Source organism: Crinia signifera, chromosome 2 (assembly GCF_055691185.1).
Source record: "Crinia signifera chromosome 2, ASM5569118v1, whole genome shotgun sequence".
Taxonomy (NCBI): Eukaryota; Metazoa; Chordata; class Amphibia; order Anura; family Myobatrachidae; genus Crinia; species Crinia signifera.
Genome location: NC_139218.1, coordinates 8,535,071 through 8,557,323, shown reverse-complemented (window position 1 = coordinate 8,557,323; position 22,253 = coordinate 8,535,071). Strand labels below are relative to the sequence as shown.

Here is a 22,253-nt window from a genome sequence, read left to right as displayed (position 1 = left end):
GCAAAGAATGCACTTATTACTATGGTTATAAATTCCAGTACATTCCACCAAGGAGCCTGGTGTCACTCTGTACTGTAGAACTTCTTTGTGGAGGCTGCTCTCTATTGGTCTGTGTTGTGGAGCTCCTCTATGGAGGCTGCTCACTCTCTGGGCCTGTAGTGCGGGGCTTCTCCTGTAGAGGCTGCTGTCTGTAGCGCGGGGCTCCTCTTTGGAGGCTGGCCACTGTGTCTGTAGTGTGAGGCTCCTCTGTGGAGGCTGGCCTCTCTCGGGGCAGGTAGCGCGGGGCTCCTCTGTGGAGGCTGGCCTCTCTCTGGGCCAGTATACCAGAATACACCATAGATGGATAGGGTTTAAGGTCTGCATGACAATGGCTGCTTTTGAGGTTTTTTGGGACATTTTCCAAGCATTTGATTGGGTTTCTTTCCACAAGGACCTGTGGCATGCACAGCGGGTCACCTTGTTTACAGCGTGACGTGTGTACTCTACTGCTGGTGGGCACATAGTATGGAATACCCTGTCAACTATATATTGTCAACCTATTGACTGTCTAGATATTGCCGATCTATTATACCACACCCAAGTTACTATAGTTATTACACAATGGCTCCAGGAAGTGCTTCATATGGGGAACATGTTGTTGTACTTCTTAGTATGAAACTGGAAGTTCTGCTCCTAGATCACAGTGTATGTAATGTCACCATTCCCTCATGCTGACCTCCTGTCCCTGCCAGTGATGGCCTCTACACGCACCAGCCGGTATATGCTGTAGGGATCTAGTGTTCATTCTAGCACCCGCCATGTTTGAAAACCCATGCAGTTCCTCTTCCCTGCCTGGGGTGTCGCTGTCTGCTGTGGTGTTTCTAGCACAGGTCTGGTTTGCATTGATATACAGACCACACTGTGCTAGAAGCACTACAGCAGACAGCGACACCCCAGGCAGGGAAGAGGAACTGCATGGGTTTTTAAAGATAGCGGGTGCTAGAATGAACACTAATACCACACACACACAGAGCTTACACACCTTCCCATCAGTATACCACACACACGGAGCTTACACACCTTCCCATCAGTATACCCCACACACACGGAGCTCACACACCTTCCCATCAGTATACCCCACACACACGGAGCTCACACACCTTCCCATCAGTATACCCCACACACACGGAGCTCACACACCTTCCCATCAGTATACCACACACAGGGAGCTTACACACCTTCCCATCAGTATAACACACACAGGGAGCTTACACACCTTCCCATCAGTATACCACACACACACGGAGCTCACACACCTTCCCATCAGTATACCACACACACACACACACACAGAGCTTACACACCTTCCCATCAGTATACCACACACACACACACACACAGAGCTTACACACCTTCCCATCAGTATACCACACACACACAGAGCTTACACACCTTCCCATCAGTATACCACACACACACAGAGCTTACACACCTTCCCATTAGTATACCACACACAGGGAGCTTACACACCTTCCCATCAGTATACCACACACGGAGCTCACACACCTTCCCATCAGTATACCACACACACACGGAGCTCACACACCTTCCCATCAGTATACCCCACACACACGGAGCTCACACACCTTCCCATCAGTATACCCCACACACACGGAGCTTACACACCTTCCCATCAGTATACCACACACAGGGAGCTTACACACCTTCCCATCAGTATACCACACACACAGAGCTTACACACCTTCCCATCAGTATACCACACACACACAGAGCTTACACACCTTCCCATCAGTATACCACACACACACAGAGCTTACACACCTTCCCATCAGTATACCACACACACGGAGCTTACACACCTTCCCATCAGTATACCACACACACGGAGCTTACACACCTTCCCATCAGTATACCACACACACGGAGCTTACACACCTTCCCATCAGTATACCACACACACGGAGCTTACACACCTTCCCATCAGTATACCACACACAGAGCTTACACACCTTCCCATCAGTATACCACACACACAGAGCTTACACACCTTCCCATCAGTATACCACACACAGAGCTTACACACCTTCCCATCAGTATACCACACACACGGAGCTTACACACCTTCCCATCAGTATACCACACACACGGAGCTTACACACCTTCCCATCAGTATACCACACACGGAGCTCACACACCTTCCCATCAGTATACCACACACACACGGAGCTCACACACCTTCCCATCAGTATACCCCACACACACGGAGCTTACACACCTTCCCATCAGTATACCACACACACACGGAGCTCACACACCTTCCCATCAGTATACCACACACACACGGAGCTCACACACCTTCCCATCAGTATACCCCCACACACGGAGCTTACACACCTTCCCATCAGTATACCACACACACGGAGCTTACACACCTTCCCATCAGTATACCACACACACGGAGCTTACACACCTTCCCATCAGTATACCACACACACGGAGCTCACACACCTTCCCATCAGTATACCACACACACAGAGCTTACACACCTTCCCATCAGTATACCACACACACACAGAGCTTACACACCTTCCCATCAGTATACCACACACACACGGAGCTCACACACCTTCCCATCAGTATACCCCACACACACGGAGCTTACACACCTTCCCATCAGTATACCACACACACACGGAGCTCACACACCTTCCCATCAGTATACCACACACACACGGAGCTCACACACCTTCCCATCAGTATACCACACACACACGGAGCTCACACACCTTCCCATCAGTATACCCCCACACACGGAGCTTACACACCTTCCCATCAGTATACCACACACACGGAGCTCACACACCTTCCCATCAGTATACCACACACGGAGCTTACACACCTTCCCATCAGTATACCACACACACGGAGCTCACACACCTTCCCATCAGTATACCACACACACAGAGCTTACACACCTTCCCATCAGTATACCACACACACACGGAGCTTACACACCTTCCCATCAGTATACCACACACACAGAGCTTACACACCTTCCCATCAGTATACCACACACACACGGAGCTTACACACCTTCCCATCAGTATACCCCACACACACGGAGCTTACACACCTTCCCATCAGTATACCACACACACACGGAGCTCACACACCTTCCCATCAGTATACCCCCACACACGGAGCTTACACACCTTCCCATCAGTATACCACACACACGGAGCTTACACACCCTCCCATCAGTATACCACACACAGAGCTTACACACCTTCCCATCAGTATACCACACACACAGAGCTTACACACCTTCCCATCAGTATTCTGCACACAGACACACACATCCACGCACACAGAGCTTACACACCGTGACTACAGCTCCTGCACAATCACAGAGCGGACACATCTGATGTGATGAGTCACAGAGTTTCCAGGCTGAACCTCTGAAATAGGAAGCTGGGTGATGCTGCAGCACTGTCAGTCCCTCCATCCCAGGGGCATCATGTAATGCCCAGGAGGGGGATCCTGATGTGACCTTGCTACAGGACTGTGGCCAGGTCAATGTCAGATGGGCATTATATCAGCTCGTGATTAATTGCTCATCTAAGGAACTCCGGGCACTGCCCCCTGCACTCCCATCCCTAAACCCTGCACTCCCATCCCTAAACCCAGCACTCCCATCCCTGCCCTCCCATCCCTAAACCCTGCACTCCTGGATACCACAGTGTACTTATAACAATAATGAGCTAGCCGGCAACTGACCTTAATGTGGTCTGGGGGTAGAGATAGCAGGACAATATATACTGACCCTCCATCAGAGAGCTCATTCTATAACATGTCAAATAAAATAATACATTCTAGCATTCTGTACCTTTCCTGCCTGGGGTGTCACTGTCTATTTGCTGCTTCTAGCACAGGTAGGTCTGTATTGAGAAACAGATCACGCTGTGCTAGAACCACCCCAGCAGACCGCTAAATATACTAGTATAATGACCTGTGGAACTACACAACCCAACATGCCCTGCACCAGTTTGCTGTTTTATCCTTAGACTGTGGCAGGACCTGCTGGGATGTGTAGTTCCACTGCTTGCCTACCCCTGTACCTGCAGGTTATTCCTCTGGCCCAATTTCTGCAGATTCCCAGCCGTCAGGAACAGCTTGCGGAATCATGTGCGCTGAGGAGGAGGAGGAGGAGCCGGGACCCAAACATTCTGCAGACACGGAACAGCGGAATAACATCCATCTGGTCATAGCTACCCGCGGGGCGTAGGAAACAGACACCCGCGTACAGTCATCCACAGATGACCATGGAAAGGGGAACATTGCAGTCACAGCGTCACCACAGCCAACAGGCGGGCAGTCAGGATTTACCCGTCTGGTGCAAGTTACAGAATGAAAGGCAGGACCTTTAGTTGGGATACGCTCATTAGCTCAACATGCATTGGTCGATAGGACCTAGGTCCACACCTGAAATAGGTCGACAGGGTCAAAAGGTCGACAGTAGCATTAGTTTTTCCTTTTAGCCAACATGTGCCGACATGCGATATTCCGTGCCCTATAGCGTGGTGGGAGAATAAAATAGTGCTCCGAGCGCAGCAAGTAATGTGAGGGGACCTGGGAAATTAGGGACAAAAAAAAACCCCTCATGTCGACTCTTTGACTGTCGACCTAATGCTTGCGTCCACCTTCCAACCCTGTCGACCTAATTCAGGTGTCAACCTGAGCCAAGTCAACCTAATTGACACATACCCCTTTAGTTTGCAGTCAATCTCGCCCCTAAATGCAAGGTAATATGTACGCCCCTAAAGTGCCAACATAGGACTGAAGCAGTCAGTAGCAGAGACATCACAACATCCAATACACATACCATTCCTTATAGTACAAGCTAACAATGTACCCAACACAGATCAGTAACTAGATACGTCACCATACACTGTTCTGTGGTCACTCACTCCGTCCGGTGCAGTAAGGAGAGGAGCCGGTACACGGACAGCAGAGCAGGCTGTATGAATGAGGGGGGGATCCTCCTCCCAGCCTGTGTCACATGAGCTGACCTCACACTTCCCTGTGCACTCTGATCAGCTGACTGGTCACCTGACTGCTGTGCACACATCAGTGTGGCTGGGAATTTAAATGCATATTGGTAGTATAGCACTGGATGTGTTACATGGACCTTTTCCTCCCAGGCCAAGCACTGCTACAGCGCACATTATTCCGTCATGACACAGACGGATACGTATTACCCACCAAATGCCCCAATAATTCCCCAGGGTAAATATGTACATAACACCTAAAGCTGGCCATACCCTACACATAAGTCGAAGCGCCGGGATATAAATTTGCGGTACTTATATGTTAGTTGGGCGCCAACTAAGCTATTTGCTTAGTTTTATGCGTCCGCTCGCCATGCTTCAGGCTCGGTGGCTTGCTGCGCTCGCCACACTATATAAAATCAACTCCATGCTGACATGGATAGTGGGGGTATGAGCGTACTAACTATAGTGGGCACCCAACTAACATATAAGTACCAAATTTGCCTGCCCAGTTGTGATGTCATTGTCGGCGGTCCCTGCGACCAGCATAAGCTTGCCATGCAACCCCTTTAAACTAGGACGCTCATGGATTACACAGACTCTGTGCCTAAATAAAACCAGGTTAAACGAAGGCCAGCCAGTCACAGGGGATGTCAGCATCCCTGCGTTCTCTATACAGATGCTGGCATCCCAACCGCCATCTAAACGCCAGCATCGGATCTCCAAAAGGATCAGGATGCAGACACTGAAATCCCGACAGTCTGTGCCCTGATCAGTAAATAACTGGGGTTGGCTATCCGTATGTATCCCATTCACAGACCCTGTGTAATTTAGGAGTGTTCTGGTTTAAAAAGGGATAGTATGGCAAGCCTAAAGCATAAAAGAATAGGAGACAGCCCGCGTTATCCTCAATCATCTGTACATGCAGTACGACGGATATCATCATTAATGACCTGCGGGATGGGGGAGAACCCGCGACATCACACAATAGACACTATGTACAAAAATATCTCAAACATTATCATACATATCGTAAATGATAATCTGGTGGTGTGTATGGGATCAGCTGTGCATACAAACCGATGCACTAAACGATATATCGCACAGTCAGTCGACAAAAGATTTACGGTATTGCATGGTGTGTACACAGCATTATATATAACTGCCAAATATAGCTCCATATGTGATCTGTGCAGGCATTTCATAATAATATATGGGCAATGTTAATGCACCACGATAATGGCACTTAGAGTGGATGATCATTGTGAAAACACTGAGGAAGTATATAAAATAAAAGTGTCAATATCCAAATGGATAAAGCAGGGAAAAAATGGTTATATTCAGCATTTACAGTCCCTTTCTGTATTAAATGCCTCAATCCTTCCGCTCAGTGCAGTTCAGGGGACATTTAAAAATGTCGGAGGTCGTGAGAGAATTGCCCAGTGTGCGTTCTGGGCAAAAATAGTGTCGCATCGCATGCATTGTGCATGCAATGTGATGCAATGCGATGAAAAGCATGTACAAAAAGTATGTGCAGCACATACTTTTTGTACTGTGCGATGAGATGCCGCGGAAGCGCTCATCACAAAGCACACATCCACCGCCGGGTTCGGTGCGTGTATGGGCACCTAAAGTTTTTTTTAAGCAACCTTGATAAAACTTCAGCATGGTGCTAGTAGTAGGAACTAGAAGTGTAGAGGAGGCGTCTAACTGGGTCCTACACACAGGGAGATGTGGCTGAACGTTTAGCAGGATTGCTCAGCACACAGCGATGTGCCAGCGCTAGGGTGGCCAACCCCGAGATCGGCGGGATCCGGCCCCAAAAAGTCAGAGATTTTGGGATTAGACTGCGCATGCGCAGTCTAATGCCGGGCAGCGTCTGAGCGCCCGCTCAGACGCTGCCCGGCAGTTCCAGAATCCCGACCCCGGCGTGCGGCCTGTGTAGCGTGAAAGTAGAGGTCACGCTGCGCAGGCCACACCGTCACCACCCACTCTGATGCAGCCTCTGCTCGTGCGCCCACCCCCTTCCTCTCTCCTTCGCCCGCCTGCCCGCCTCTTCTCCTCCGCCTGCTGTCTGCTAAGGAGGAGGTGCACTTGCCTGGAGGCACCATGCACCTCCAAACCCACTCCCGGCTAATGTAAGTAAATGTGCAGGTCGGCCAGTGTGGGGATGTGTATGGGACATGCCTATAGGGATGCCAATCCCGGGATTGAAAAAAAAATGCCCCGTGATTGGCATCCCTAGCCAGCGCTGTGTGCTAAGCGATCTGCGAGGGCCGGTGTCCTCCGGTGATGCCCATCGCTACACGGAGCAATGTAGGGATATATTCTAAGCCATCTAAAGAGATCGCCCCATGTGTAGGCCCTATTACAAGTACAACACCTGCAGAGTGCATTAAATTCGACAAGGATGCCTCTCAGAATCATCCTCTATTTTATATCAGGTTTTTTTCAAACTTCGAGGTACCCCCCAGAATCTGGAGCCGCATAATGAAAGAGCCAGTCCTGGGTGCGAATGAAGGCCCCAATACAGAGATGCAAGCGCAGCTTATTGGCCTGTGGAGGTGATAAACCCATAGGCCACTATACAGAACAGAATTGGCCCTGTGGCCCTGATAATGGAGAGGTGTGGGGCGATTTTGCACATTACTCAGGAACACGGCTATATATTACTGCCACAGGGGCAGATCCCTTATACAGGAATGTGGTCAGGATACAGACAGCAGAATCCTAACAGTAACCGGGGTTGGAGAACAGCACTACAGCGAAGGAGGTAAGGGATAGGCTGGTGGGGGGGGGGGGGGGCTGCTTAAGATGTGGGATGAATTAAAAATATTCTCATTCAAGAGTTGTTCTTTCCAAGACTACAATTCATCCATTTATTTGACACAGAAGTATTTGTAAAATGCCGTTCCCCTTTAGGAGCTGTGTCTCATGACCCATAGTATGTATATACACGCCTTCTTCATACAGGGTGAAAAATGCACTGGGAGGACTCTGGGACATAAACCTCTCATCCAATAACATCCTCCTGCACCCCCGGCCAACATTCCCGTACTACACAGCCCGCCAAAGCCTCTGCAACCTGGTGACCATTATAGCACCTATCCTTATGTAACAACGCCTATTACCCTATACTGTGTATGCATGCGAGCAGGACCCTCCTTCCTCTATGTCTGTCTGTAACTACCCAGGTTATTTTATTATGGTTTCCAATTGTAAAGTGCAATGGAACTTGGTGCACTATATAAGAAACTGTTCATGAATACAATTGCAAAAACATATTAAATTCTGCAGACCCAGACTATAATAAGAGTGCCGACACAGCCAGTCTACACCAATTACTGACGCAGATGTATTCAAGAAAGGACAAAGGGGGTTATTCAGATCTGATCGCTGGGCAGCAAGTTTGCAGGACGGGTGATAAATGACTGCACATGCGTAGGGCTTGCAGATCGCATGCTCAAGGATATCCAGCAATAAAATCCAGCATCTTTTTTAATTGTTGGCCGTACACAAGTTGATTGACAGGAAGCTGGGTGTTTGAGGGTGGTAACTGGACTTTTGGGTCAGGGAAATGGTTTCGGGGATGGAGCGTGACATCAGATCCGCCTCAAACAGCCTGTTTCTATTGGATAGGAAAAGTAAATAAATAAATATAGATTGTAAGCTCCACTTGGGCAGGGACTGATGGGAATGACTGACTGATTCTCTGTACAGCGCTACAGAATGTGTGCACTATATAAATAGCACACACAGTCTGGTAATAATAATAATAATCCTACACATCTTCCCTATATACTGTTCGATAAACTGCACAGGCAGATGAAGCCATTATTCCCATCGATGACCGCTCTGCCACCCATTCATTCATACATTCCCTCATAGATGAAGGCAGAAGGGGGGGTGAGAGGGTCACAGGCAAACTTTAGTAATGCAGCCCCCCTGACTCCCCCTAACCTGCTGCAAAGTCATTACTGAAATGGTGCATTTCATAGCAGGATCACTAAAATCTGCTTAGCATTACCACTAAGAAGCAAATATGGTGTTTTGCAATATGTATATTATATATATACCCATTTTCTATAATATATACCCATAATCCCTTCTGCAGTGAAGGTCACATATATGGAGATTATTCCCATTACTAACGAGAGAATAGCAGAGCCGGCCACTGGGTGCATTACAGATACTGTAGGTTATACATCCTGGGTGCTACCTGCAGCCATTGAATGACAACAGGGGCCTAGTTGCCGGGCAGACCCGGACTAGTAGTGACGTGAGGGCCGCGGATATCGCCTACCTGCTGGAGGGAATCCCGGTGCTCCTTGTCACAGGCCCGGCTGGAATGATGCTTCACCCTCCTCCTCCTTACTGCAGATCACCCGTCCGTCACCGATCAGCTGACAGTGACACCCACCGCCGCCCGCTAAGAACATCGTGAGATGAAGCCGCCTCCGCCATCTTGGACGAGGGCAAGATTTTCAACTGCCATCTGTCGTAATACGGTTGCAGCATTGGCTACTTGTTACATGTATATAGGATAGAGATGACTGCCTTGCTACCGAATTTCTGGCTGTATTAGTGGTGATGTAAATGTGAGCATGCTGTCTGTTTTTGGATAAAGACTTGTTGGTGGGCTTGGGGGAATTTGGTGCAAATAAGCCACATTATTGCAAAAATGCACCTGTATTTGTTTGTATAGAGTATATATGACGATGACATTTGGGGGCATCCCACAGCAAACACCACCCCCCCACACCAGTACTTCTGTTTGCCCCCAAACTCATCCCCGTCAGTGTCATGCACACCTACTGCCAGTATGCAGAACAAAGGACTTTCTCTAACACACAGCGCTCAAATAGGCCGGTCCCTCACCAGCCAGAGCCCTCAAATAGGGACCGTCTCCGGCACAGAGCCCTCAACTAGGGACCATCTCCAGCACAGAGCCCTCAAATAGGGACCGACTCCGTCACAGAGCCCTCAAATTGGGACCGTCTCCGGCACAGAGCCCTCAAATAGAGACCGTCTCCGGCACAGAGCCCTCAAATAGAGAACAGTCTCTAGCACTGAGACCTCAAATAGGGACCGTCTCTTAACACAGAGCCCTCACATAGGGACCGTCTCCAGCACAGAGCCCTCAAATAGGGACCGTCTGCATCACAGAGCCCTCAAATAGGGACCGTCTCCAACACAGAGCCCTCAAATAGGGACCATCTCCATCAAAGAGCCCTCAAATAGGGACTGTCTACATCAAAGAGCCCTCAAATAGGGACCATCTCCATCAAAGAGCCCTCAAATAGGGACTGTCTCCATCAAAGAGCCCTCAAATAGGGACTGTCTCCATCAAAGAGCCCTCAAATAGGAACCGTCTCCAGCACAGAGCCCTCAAATAGGGACCGTCTCAGGCACAGAGCCCTCAAATAGGGACCGTCTCAGGCACAGAGCCCTCAAATAGGGACCGACTCCAGCACAGAGCCCTCAAATAGGGACCGTCTGCATCACAGAGCCCTCAAATAGGGACCGTCTCCAACACAGAGCCCTCAAATAGGGACCATCTCCATCAAAGAGCCCTCAAATAGGGACTGTCTCCATCAAAGAGCCCTCAAATAGGGACTGTCTCCATCAAAGAGCCCTCAAATAGGAACCGTCTCCAGCACAGAGCCCTCAAATAGGGACCGTCTCAGGCACAGAGCCCTCAAATAGGGACCGTCTCAGGCACAAAGCCCTCAAATAGGGACCGTCTCCATCAAAGAGCCCTCAAATAGGGACCGTCTCCAGCACAGAGCCCTCAAATAGGGACCGTCTCCAACACAGAGCCCTCAAATAGGGACCAACTCTGGCACAGAGCCCTCAAATTGGGACCGTCTCCGGCACAGAGCCCTCAAATAGGGACCGACTCCGGCACAGAGCCCTCAAATAGGGACCGTCTCCGGCACAGAGCCCTCAAATAGAGAACAGTCTCTAGCACTGAGACCTCAAATAGGGACCGTCTCTTTACACAGAGCCCTCACATAGGGACCGTCTCCAGCACAGAGCCCTCAAATAGGGACCGTCTGCATCACAGAGCCCTCAAATAGGGACCGTCTCCAACACAGAGCCCTCAAATAGGGACCGTCTCCATCAAAGAGCCCTCAAATAGGGACTGTCTCCATCAAAGAGCCCTCAAATAGGGACTGTCTCCATCAAAGAGCCCTCAAATAGGAACCGTCTCCAGCACAGAGCCCTCAAATAGGGACCGTCTCAGGCACAGAGCCCTCAAATAGGGACCGTCTCAGGCACAGAGCCCTCAAATAGGGACCGTCTCCATCAAAGAGCCCTCAAATAGGGACCGTCTCCAGCACAGAGCCCTCAAATAGGGACCGTCTCCAACACAGAGCCCTCAAATAGGGACCAACTCTGGCACAGAGCCCTCAAATAGGGACCGTCTCCAACACAGAGCCCTCAAATAGGGACCAACTCTGGCACAGAGCCCTCAAATAGGGACCGTCTCCGGCAGAGAACCCTCACATAGGGACTGTCTCTGGCACAGAGCCCTCACATAGGGACCGTCTCCGGCAGAGAACCCTCACATAGGGACTGTCTCTGGCACAGAGCCCTCACATAGGGACCATCTCCATCAAAGAGCTGTCAAATAGGGACCGTCTCAGGTAAAGAGCCCTCACATTAATAAACGTACTACTACTACATAGGGACCGTCTCCAACAAAGAGCCCTCAAATAGGGACCGCCTCCAACAAAGAGCCCTCAAATAGGGACCGTCTCCATCAAAGAGCCGTCAAATAGGGACTGTCTCCAGCACAGAGCCCTCAAATAGGGACCGTCTCAGTTAAAGAGCCGTCACATAGAGACCGTCTCCAACAAAGTGTTACGTAACTCAGCTGGGTTTAGACTGATTCGACAGCTGGCAGGTGGGAAAAGGTCAGGCGTGAGCCCGCAGCTGGGACCGCTGTTTAGGACGGCCACAGCGAAACCTACACTGACTCTGTTGAGTCCCCCGGGCAGATGGAATACCCCTGCAAGTGCTAGGCTTCGCCTGTAGCCGCCGCGTTCGACAGAGCCAGTTAGGCCGGCTCTGACCCCGATGCAGCCAGGTGTTAGGTGTAGACAAAGGGTGAACGATCGCCAGGGGGTATCTCAAAAGGATGGTCTAACTAAAAGGGCCTAGCTGAGAAATAACCCCTGACTACCGGCACCAGGCCAAGGACGGGGATAGCGACCCAGTCGCAGACACAAAGGATACAATAGGGAATCTGCGAACGGGGACACACAAAGACAAGTGATTCCCCAAAGCCGGGAGCAGAAGAAAAGGGGTACACCCCTGCCTAAGAAAGCTAGGGCCACAGACAACAACCAAAACAACTGAAAGGAAGACACAACAGCAAAATGGTGAGCCCACGGAGGGGAACCGCCACGGAGGGCAAAGGAGCGGAAAAGGGAAGAAACACCGGGCTCCGAAGGAGCACTTACGTGACCCACAGGTGGATGACGGATGTGGATCTGACGCAGGCTCTGATCCGAGGCTGGAAGGCAGACCAGGTCCAAAGGGGCTGCAGGAACAGAAGGACACTGGAGCTGCAGGAACAGAAGGACACTGGAGTGTCCAGGAGAGAAGGTACTGGAACTGACAGGGCTCCAGGGACCGGGTTCTAAGGCTTATGCTTTAAACAAGCAAAGAGCTATAACCGGCGTCTGTGCCCAGCAGACGCCGGCTATTTATTTAAACCTCGCGCCGCCTGCATGACGTCAGGCGCGCGCGTTCCCTGACAGCCGGGCGGAAGTTCAAGGACGTTGCCTGGCAACGCCCCGACGCCCGTGCTCAGAACGAGGCTTGGGACGTTGCCCGGCAACGTCCCCCGCCTCCAGCCTCTGTGCCAGAACTGCCGTCCGTCCGGGTGCAGCAGATCCCGGACGGCGGCACGCAACACAAAGAGCCCTCACATAGGGACCAACTCTGGCACAGAGCCCTCAAATAGGGACCGTCTCCGGCAGAGAACCCTCACATAGGGACTGTCTCTGGCACAGAGCCCTCACATAGGGACCGTCTCCGGCAGAGAACCCTCACATAGGGACTGTCTCTGGCACAGAGCCCTCACATAGGGACCATCTCCATCAAAGAGCTGTCAAATAGGGACCGTCTCAGGTAAAGAGCCCTCACATTAATAAATGTACTACTACTACATAGGGACCGTCTCCAACAAAGAGCCCTCAAATAGGGACCGCCTCCAACAAAGAGCCCTCAAATAGGGACCGTCTCCATCAAAGAGCCGTCAAATAGGGACTGTCTCCATCAAAGAGCCCTCAAATAGGGACCGTCTCCAGCACAGAGCCCTCAAATAGGGACCGTCTCCAACACAGAGCCCTCAAATAGGGACCAACTCTGGCACAGAGCCCTCAAATAGGGACCGTCTCCAACACAGAGCCCTCAAATAGGGACCAACTCTGGCACAGAGCCCTCAAATAGGGACCGTCTCCGGCAGAGAACCCTCACATAGGGACTGTCTCTGGCACAGAGCCCTCACATAGGGACCGTCTCCGGCAGAGAACCCTCACATAGGGACTGTCTCTGGCACAGAGCCCTCACATAGGGACCATCTCCATCAAAGAGCTGTCAAATAGGGACCGTCTCAGGTAAAGAGCCCTCACATTAATAAACGTACTACTACTACATAGGGACTGTCTCCAACAAAGAGCCCTCAAATAGGGACCGCCTCCAACAAAGAGCCCTCAAATAGGGACCGTCTCCATCAAAGAGCCGTCAAATAGGGACTGTCTCCAGCACAGAGCCCTCAAATAGGGACCGTCTCAGTTAAAGAGCCCTCACATAGGGACCGTCTCCAACAAAAAGCCCTCACATAGGGACCGCCTCCAACAAAGAGCCCTCAAATAGGGACCATCTCCGGCAGAGAGCCCTCAAATAGGAACCGTATCCAAAACACAGAACCCTCACATAGGGACCGTCTCCGGCACAGAGCCCTCAAATAGGGGCCGTCTCCGGCACAGAGCCCTCAAATAGGGACCGTCTCCGGCACAGAGACCTCACATAGGGACCGTTTCAGGTAAAGAGCCCTCACATAGGGACCATCTCCAACACAGAGACCTCAAATAGGAACTGTCTCCAACACAGAGCCCTCAAACAGGGACCATCTCCGGCACAGAGCCCTCAAATAGGGACCATCCCTGGCACAGAGCCCTCAAATAGGGACCATCTCCGGCACAGAGCCCTCAAATAGGGACCGTCTCCGGCACAGAGCCCTCACATAGGCACTGTCTGCATCACAGACCATAGTACCAGTGTCATACAGAGCCACTCGCTGGGCTGCGAGGGATTATCGGATGAGGCTTTTGACCAAAGGCAGCGAGCGAGCCCTTGGTACAGTATATGTTTGCCTTTGCTCGCTCCTTGCAGGGTGTTTCACCCTATGTGCATAACTGCATTCGGCCGGATGGCGTTCACCTGCTCACTGAGCTCTGAACACTTGCAGCCCAGCAAGCAGGTCCGAATCATGCTCTAAATACCCAATAGGAAAGCCTATACCATAAGGGAAAATATGCTTCATTGTCAAGTATACAAAACAAATGGAGGTACTTATGTAATATCTGGACTCCCGTTTTTCTTATGAGACCGCGTCCCCTCGCGGGGCTCGCTGCGCTCACCACGCTTCGGGCACGGTGGCTCGCTGCGCTCGCCACACTATATAAAATCAACTCCATGCGTAGTTGGATAGTAGGGGTATGAAAAAACGGGGTGCATTTAACATGGGAGCCCAGATAATACAGAAGTACCCAAATGGGTTTGAATTTCTGATGCGCAATCAAAAGTGCTGCTAGCCCCCTCTACCAGGAGTTATCAACCTGGTCAAACACAAGCATATATCACAGAAATATTTTTTGGGAGGACAGCGCTCTACTGAGGATAATATACATAAATTGAATAGCAATTATATTTTACCAACTTGAAATCCTGGACTGTGTCCTTTCCAGTATTACTTGGTATGGTTACATGCAAATAGAAACAGAAAAAAAACACAAAATGTGTAGTAGTCCACAAAACATATAGTCTATATATATGCAAGGGTCCCATGGAGCTAGATGAGTTTGGTGAATTCCTCTATGTCCCTTGTGTGGTAATAAAAGGGCTTATTTTAGGGGATCACCTCGTGCCAAAATATGATAACAGCTTACACTCTGCTTACATGAGAAGGTCTAGGGCCCCTTATATAAAGGTTTCTTTCTCTTTATATCAATCAGTAAAAGGTGCTTACTTATGCCCCTTTCAGACCGCACTTTAAAAACGGTATATTGCCGTTTTTTTACCGTTTTAAAACGGTAATGTGTGCGGTCTGAAAGGTGCAGGACCACTTAACCGGTTAGAAAAAAACGTTTTTTTCTAACCGGTTAAAATGCAGGGTCCTACCCGTTTCAGAACCGGTATTTTAGGCTCAAAATCGGTTCTGAAACAGTATTTAGGACCCAGCCAATGAGCTGGGTCCTAAATTCAGCACAGTGAATACTTAATGAGCGCTCATTAAGTATTCACAGCACTGGAGCCCCCCCCCCGCGCGTGTCGACGCCCCCGCGCGTGTCGACGCCCCCCCCCGCGTGTCGACTTACCCCGTGCCGGTATCTCCGTTGTGGTTCCCGGCACTGCAGCTCAGTATGCTCGGAAAGCACTTATGAAAAAAGTGTCTTTCAGAAAATGGCTGCCCCCATACGAAAGACAGTTTTTTTAAACAGGGTTTCCTATGGGGCAGCCATTTTCTGGAAGACACTTTTTTCATAAGTGCTTTCCGAGCATACTGAGCTGCAGTGCCGGGATCCACAACGGAGGTACCGGCACGGGGTAAGTCGACACGGGGGGGGCGCCGACACGCGGGGGGTGGGGGCGTCCACATGCGCGGGGGACGTCGACATGCGCGGGGGGCGTCGACATGCGCGGGGGGCGTCGACATGCTCTCGGTCGACACGCGCGAGGGGGGGGGGAGCTGCACGGAGGGGAGGGCTGAAGGCTGCACTGGCTTTGACCCTGTATTTGGAAAGTTTCCAAAAACGGGTCTGCCAGTGTCAAAAAATCGGCACTTAAACGGTAATATACCGTTTAAGTGCTGCGGTGTGAAAGGGGTTTTATCTGGCAGACCCGTTTTTGGAAACGTTTCCAAATACAGGGTCAAAGCCAGTTATGCGGTCTGAAAGCAGCATTATAGCTTACATGCAAGGGGGTGGTGGAACTCTCATCAAGGTTTCTTTGTACAAAAGTATCTCCAATTCCATTCAGTAAAAAAATCCTCTTTTTATTATAAAAATGACACAAAAACCGGTGCCAGATGAAATACAGAACCAGAAAACACAGAAGCGGCAGATGGAAACCCGGGAAGCACACTCACGGTTTTGCTGGTATAAAGGGCAACTCGGTGACATACAGACTTCGAAAGTAGTGGCACCCCACCAATGCGTTTCGACTTATGGGTTGTCTTTTTCAATGCTTCTTTGTCAGATTGCAGTGTGGACACAGGAATATAGGGGGTGATTTTGGGTGACGCGCAATATAGCGAATTGGGCCCTGTCCCGATGTTTTTGGGACTTGCATAGTCAACGAGCCTTATTCTGGTTCACTCACAAGACAAATTCCTTCTCAAATGGACAAAACCATGCTGCACTGCAGGTGGGGCAGATGTAACTTGTGCAGAGAAAGAGTTAGATTTGGGTGAGTTATTTTGTTTCTGTGCAGGAATAATACTGACTGCTTTATTTTTACACTGCAATATTGATATCAGTTTGAAGTAAACTCCTCCCAAATCTAACTCTCTCTGCACAAGTTACATCTGCCCCACCTGCAGTGCACATGGTTTTGCCCATTTGAGAAGGAATTTGCCTCTGTGACTAAACCAGAATAAGGGCCATTGTGGATATCTCCCCTATAATGAGGGTGTTTTTCATTGTGATTTTCACATGTTTATAGTTTTAGCGCACGGATTTGCACACCTCCCAACATGTGAGGGATGGGAAGTGGGACCTTGCACGCTCCGAAATTTTAGGGGGTGACCTATCGATAAAGGGGCGTGGCCTATACGTTCAATATTCCCATGAGGACACGCCCCATTTTCACAGTGTGGGGGCATGGTCAGCCCCTCTGTCTGGACTGCCAACTGCGCCCCCACCAGGGGACACTACCGGCTGAAAATTGGGACAGTCTGGTATTGCACAACTATGTTTGTGTGATGATATGTTTTTATAGCACCAGTATATTCTGTAGTGCTATATAATTGGGAACAAAACATTTACAGCATGGACGGTGCAATGTTAGCATTACTGCCTCACAGCACTGAGTTCATATGTTCAATTCCCAACATGGCCCTAACCCCATGTTTGCAGGGGTTTCCTCCGAGTGCCCCGGTTTCCTCCCACACTCCAAATATATGCTGGTAGGTTAATTCGCTCCAAACAAATTGAACCCTAAAATGTCTATGTGTGCGTGTACATGTGGTAGGGAATATAGATGGCAAGCTGCATTGGGGCAGGGACTGATGTGAGTGTTCAAATATTCTCTGTACAACGCTGCGGAATATGTGTGCGCTATATAAATAACTGATAATCCCATTGTGCACCAGTTCGGTGGTAGAGGGAACACAGTGAGTTTTGTGTGAACTGTGTGCCCAGAAACAATACCGCTGAGTTGTATTTATTTTATAATATTTTATTATGCTAAATATAGTTTAGTAGAAATTAATCAAGATTAGCCATGTAGGCAGTGAACACAGAGATCCCATGATATAACATGAGTTTACAGAGGGTCCTAGACTGACCAGTGCCCCATGTGCTGAACGGCTAACTGGAAGGTTTCACTTGTCACCCTCTGCAGTGTAATGAAGGACGGAACAAAGGATCAGTCTATTGTTCATTGCCTAAAGCCGTGCACACATGGGGCTATTCTTCTAAGCGTTGACTTCATCGTCAAAATGGCTTAGAAAGTTTGCCTGATTCGCCCCATGTGTACACAGCGGGTGATAGCGTTAGCGTCACTGTCACCGGCCAGACACTGCAGGCAAAAATAGTTTCACTAGACATTGCAGTGTCTGCTGGGGATGGCCGCCAGCTTATGGGCCTGATTCTGGTTCACTCGCAAAAGCAAATTCTCTCTTTAATGGACAAAATCACATGCACTGCAGGTGGGGCAGATGTAACAGGTACAGAGAGAATTAGATTTGGGTGGGGTTTGTACTTCAAACAGATCTATATTGCAGTGTAAAAATAATGCAGCCAGTATTTACTCTGCACAGAAACAAAATAACTCACCCAAATCTAACTCTCTCTGCACGTTACATCTGCCCCACCTGCAGTGCGGCAGGGTTTTGACCATTAGAGCGAAAATTTGCTTTTGCAAGTGAACCAGAATCAGGCCCTATCTCCCACAGCAACATCTCGACTTTGACTGAGAAAATCGCCCAGCCTCCAGCCGGTGTGTACTCCCCTTATGTGTATAATGGGTGATCTGGGTCCAATGTGAAAGCTGGGTCGGACTCGGCTTAGTGTTGTGAAAGTGGTAATATTGGGTCCGATTCAGGTTTAATTGCGCAACTGCGTTTTAGCAGCATGGGTCGATTATCAAATGACTGCGCATGCATACAGCCTGCATTACACATGCGAAAGCCATTAATCCGTCAGGAGCCTGTGATGGCTAGCCATCTGATTGACACCCTGTGGGCATTTGTTGCCGGAAAGAAGGGAGGGCCGCTGATGTCATCAGTGTCTCCTTCTCCCCATGGCCATTGCAGCGCTGAGTAAGTCAGGACTTACTTGGTGCTGCTAAGAGAGGGGGAAGCCATTCAATGGTGAGTACCTTTGAACGGTTTTCCCCTCGTGCATGGTAGTAATCGCATTCGCAGCTGTGCACATGGGCGAGGGAATGCGGTCAGTGCGGCGTTGGGGAGACGTTTACCTGATTGCTGGGCTCAGAAATCCTGCAGCCCAGCAATTAGGTCTGAATTGGGGCCACTGTCCAGTTACACATCGTTCTGATATGTACCCACCCTAAATGGGTGTGGTATAGGGTTCCGACAGTCGGGATCCCGACTGGCCGGACTCAGACAGCATGGCGAGCACAACAAAGCCCCTTACGGGCACGGTGGCTCCCGTATTCTCCCTCTATGGGGGTCGTGGACCCCCACGAGGGAGAATAGCCGGTGGCCGTCGGGAACCCGTCTGTTGGTGTTTTAACATTCGGGATACCGACGTCGGGTAAATGACTGTCGGGACCCCGTCCACCCCCCCCCCCAAAACTGCAGGTTAATCCCAAGTTAGAGGTCACAAGTTTAAGCCTGCACTGAATATACCCCTTGGATTCCCTACCAGACCAAGCTTTCACCCGCTGTGTTGAATGCTGTAGCATCATTTGCTTACTTTATTCTACTGTTATACCGGGCCTTATTCTAGTTCACTCTTTCTGACAAAATCCTTCTTAGATGGACAAAACCATGTGCACTGCAGGTGGGGCAGATGTTACTTGTGCTGAGAGAATTAGATTTGGGTGGGGTTTTACTTCAAAGTGAGATCTATATTGCAGTGTAAAAATAAAGCAGCCAGTATTTACCCTGCACAGAAACAAAATAACTCACCCACATCTAATTCTCTCTGCACATGTTACATCTGCCCCCCTGCAGTGCACTTGGTTTTGTCCATCTAAGAAGGAGTTTGTCAGAAAGAGTGAACTAGAATAAGGCCCACCATGTGCTGTGGTATTGGGGCTGCGGAGCGCTCATGGTGACGATGAATGATTGATGACATATCTTTGTTTGTTGGTTGTGATTAACGTTGCAGGGTTTGAGAACAAAGCAGAGGCCGGAGCAGATCTTTAGTGGTGACCCGGTAGCCGAACCTACCACCATGATGGATTGACGATCCCACTGCATCACTGGTGTCCAGTCAAGGACTATTTTGAGAGCACAGCATGGGGTGGAAGGCTAAAGCATCATGGCAATTTTGGTATGGGGTCTGATTATGCACCATTCCACCCCTGACTGGGACTGGACAGCTATCTTTGCCTGGTCATTAACCCTTTGAGTGTCAATGTCGCTGTGAGCGATCCTCAAAATATCTACTAAAAACACCACAGCGAGTGTTAGTACAAATAAATACATAAGACTTCATAGAGGGGCACTCGCTCATGCCTGATATTGGGGGTCGTGGCCTGATCATGATCTGCGTCTCTCATCCACACTCATTACTTGCTCCCACTTACACTTGCAGGATTTTTGTCGGGCAGCACCCATCCTATGGAATGCCCTTCCACGCACACTAACACTCTCCTCTAGCCTCCAAACTTTCAAGCGTTCCCTGAAAACTCGCATCTTCTGGCAGCTTATCATACTCAGGACTCCCCCACAACCTCCAGTAGCGTTTATACCTATTTGCATCCCATCAGGACTGTCCTGTAATCTGGTGGGACTGCCATGCTATGGAATTCTATCCTTATGTGTCCCTCCTATTATCCCTATAGATTGTAAGCTTGCGAGCAGGGCCCTCCTACCTCCATGTCGATTTGTATCCACCCAGTTTGTTTAATCACTGTTGTTTCCAATTGTAAAGCGCAACGGGATATGCTGCGCTATATAAAAACCTGTAAATAAATAAGTGGATGTGGCCTACAAATTGCATCACTCCCACGAGGCCATGCTAGGGGTGGCCATCGACGCATCTTCCATCGATGGCAGTTTATGCAGGAACCATCGATGGCTATAAACCATTCTATCGGCAGCCATCGATGGTTCCCACCATCGTGTATTTGCGCATGCGCAGCGGAAGAATGGGGTGGCCGCCACCGCCGGGAGGTGCGCGCATGAGCGATAGAACTATAACTGATGCGCTGGATAATAATGTTTCTTCTGCGCCGCGCGCATGCACAAAATAAACCTTATTATACAGCGCGTCAGGTTAGTTAGTTCTATCGCGCATGCGCGCACCTCCCGGTGGCGGCCGCCCAGCCTGGGCCCATTCTTCCTCTCCGCATGCGCAAGTAGTAGACGATGGGCACCATCGAGACCGGCCTGCTCCTCCTGGCTCTGTCCTGCTCCGGAGTCCGTCCAGGGCACGGAGCAGCTGCCTTCAGCAGTGAGTGAGACGGAACTGCAAGTCTACTTGTCTTGTTTCCGGGGGAGTGATGCAACGGCTGCTCACTTCCCCGGGCTGCACTGAGAGACCAGAGGCAGGCCACCACCAGTGCGCGCATGCGCACAAACAACTTCAAGAGACAGTCCCGACTCGCAGTGCTGCTGCAGCTGCGCCACATGACATAATTTATCAATTCAGAAAGTGAGTCACAGTCTAGGACTCGGAGTAGCCGGGCAGCTGGCCAGCAGGGTAAAAAAAAATTAAAATCGACATCGGATGCCATCCATCAATGGCATCAAACTATTCGACCCTTGCCTATCGATGCCCAAAACATCAAGCACTAGGTCCAGACCATCGATGTTTTGGGAACATCGATAGCCATCCCTAATCTGGTTCTCCCCCATCGATGGCGAAAGTATTCGACATCGACCATCGATGATTTCGAATCATCGATGGTCGATGGCCATCCCTTATACCTCCTTATCACCTGCTGGGCAGCAGTGAATAGTTGGTGCAGCTCATAGAGCTGCTGGCCACGCCACCACAATGGCAAACACTGCCATAATACCAACCAACAGACAACTCTATAAACACCCGCTCTCACACAGTGTACCTCATCAGCCGTAACCCCCATAAAATATACTACACAATTACCACCATTCTACACAGCTCACACAAAACTTATATGTGTTCTCTCCCTACATTTACACAACACAAGTCCATGCAGAAGTTCGCTGTATGAACATTGCCATACTAGAGTAAGGGTAGCACAGGTGGAATGAATGGGAGCCTGCTGCACTGTCCCAGCCATCACCCCTAGGACATTGGTGGGAAGGACAATACATTGCTTTGCCGCCGGTAGACTAGCTCACTGGACTGGTACTGTACTGCACTGCACATGCGCTGAACTTCCTGCGTTGATACTGCGCATGCGCTAGTCTTTCCTTGGCCGTGTCATTGTAACCGCGCATGCGCCGTCTAGCCGCTCTGACTACGCATGCGCGCTTCCCGACGACTGTAAGTGGTCACATGATCTGCAACGCGCTTGCGCAATTCCAACCTCCTGGTAAAGGGTTTTGATTGGCTCCCGGCTGGCGCAGGC

The 22,253-nt window shown here is 50.0% G+C and overlaps 1 protein-coding gene across 1 annotated transcript in view; it reads right to left on the bottom strand.

Annotated features, from left to right (window-relative positions):
• Positions 1-9,490, bottom strand: part of ATP6V1A (ATPase H+ transporting V1 subunit A) — a 28,070-nt gene extending 18,580 nt beyond the window's left edge. The window contains 1 exon segment of the mRNA XM_083171539.1: positions 9,352-9,490. The gene's annotated coding sequence lies outside the window, so the exon portion shown is untranslated.
• Positions 9,491-22,253: the final 12,763 nt, after the last annotated feature.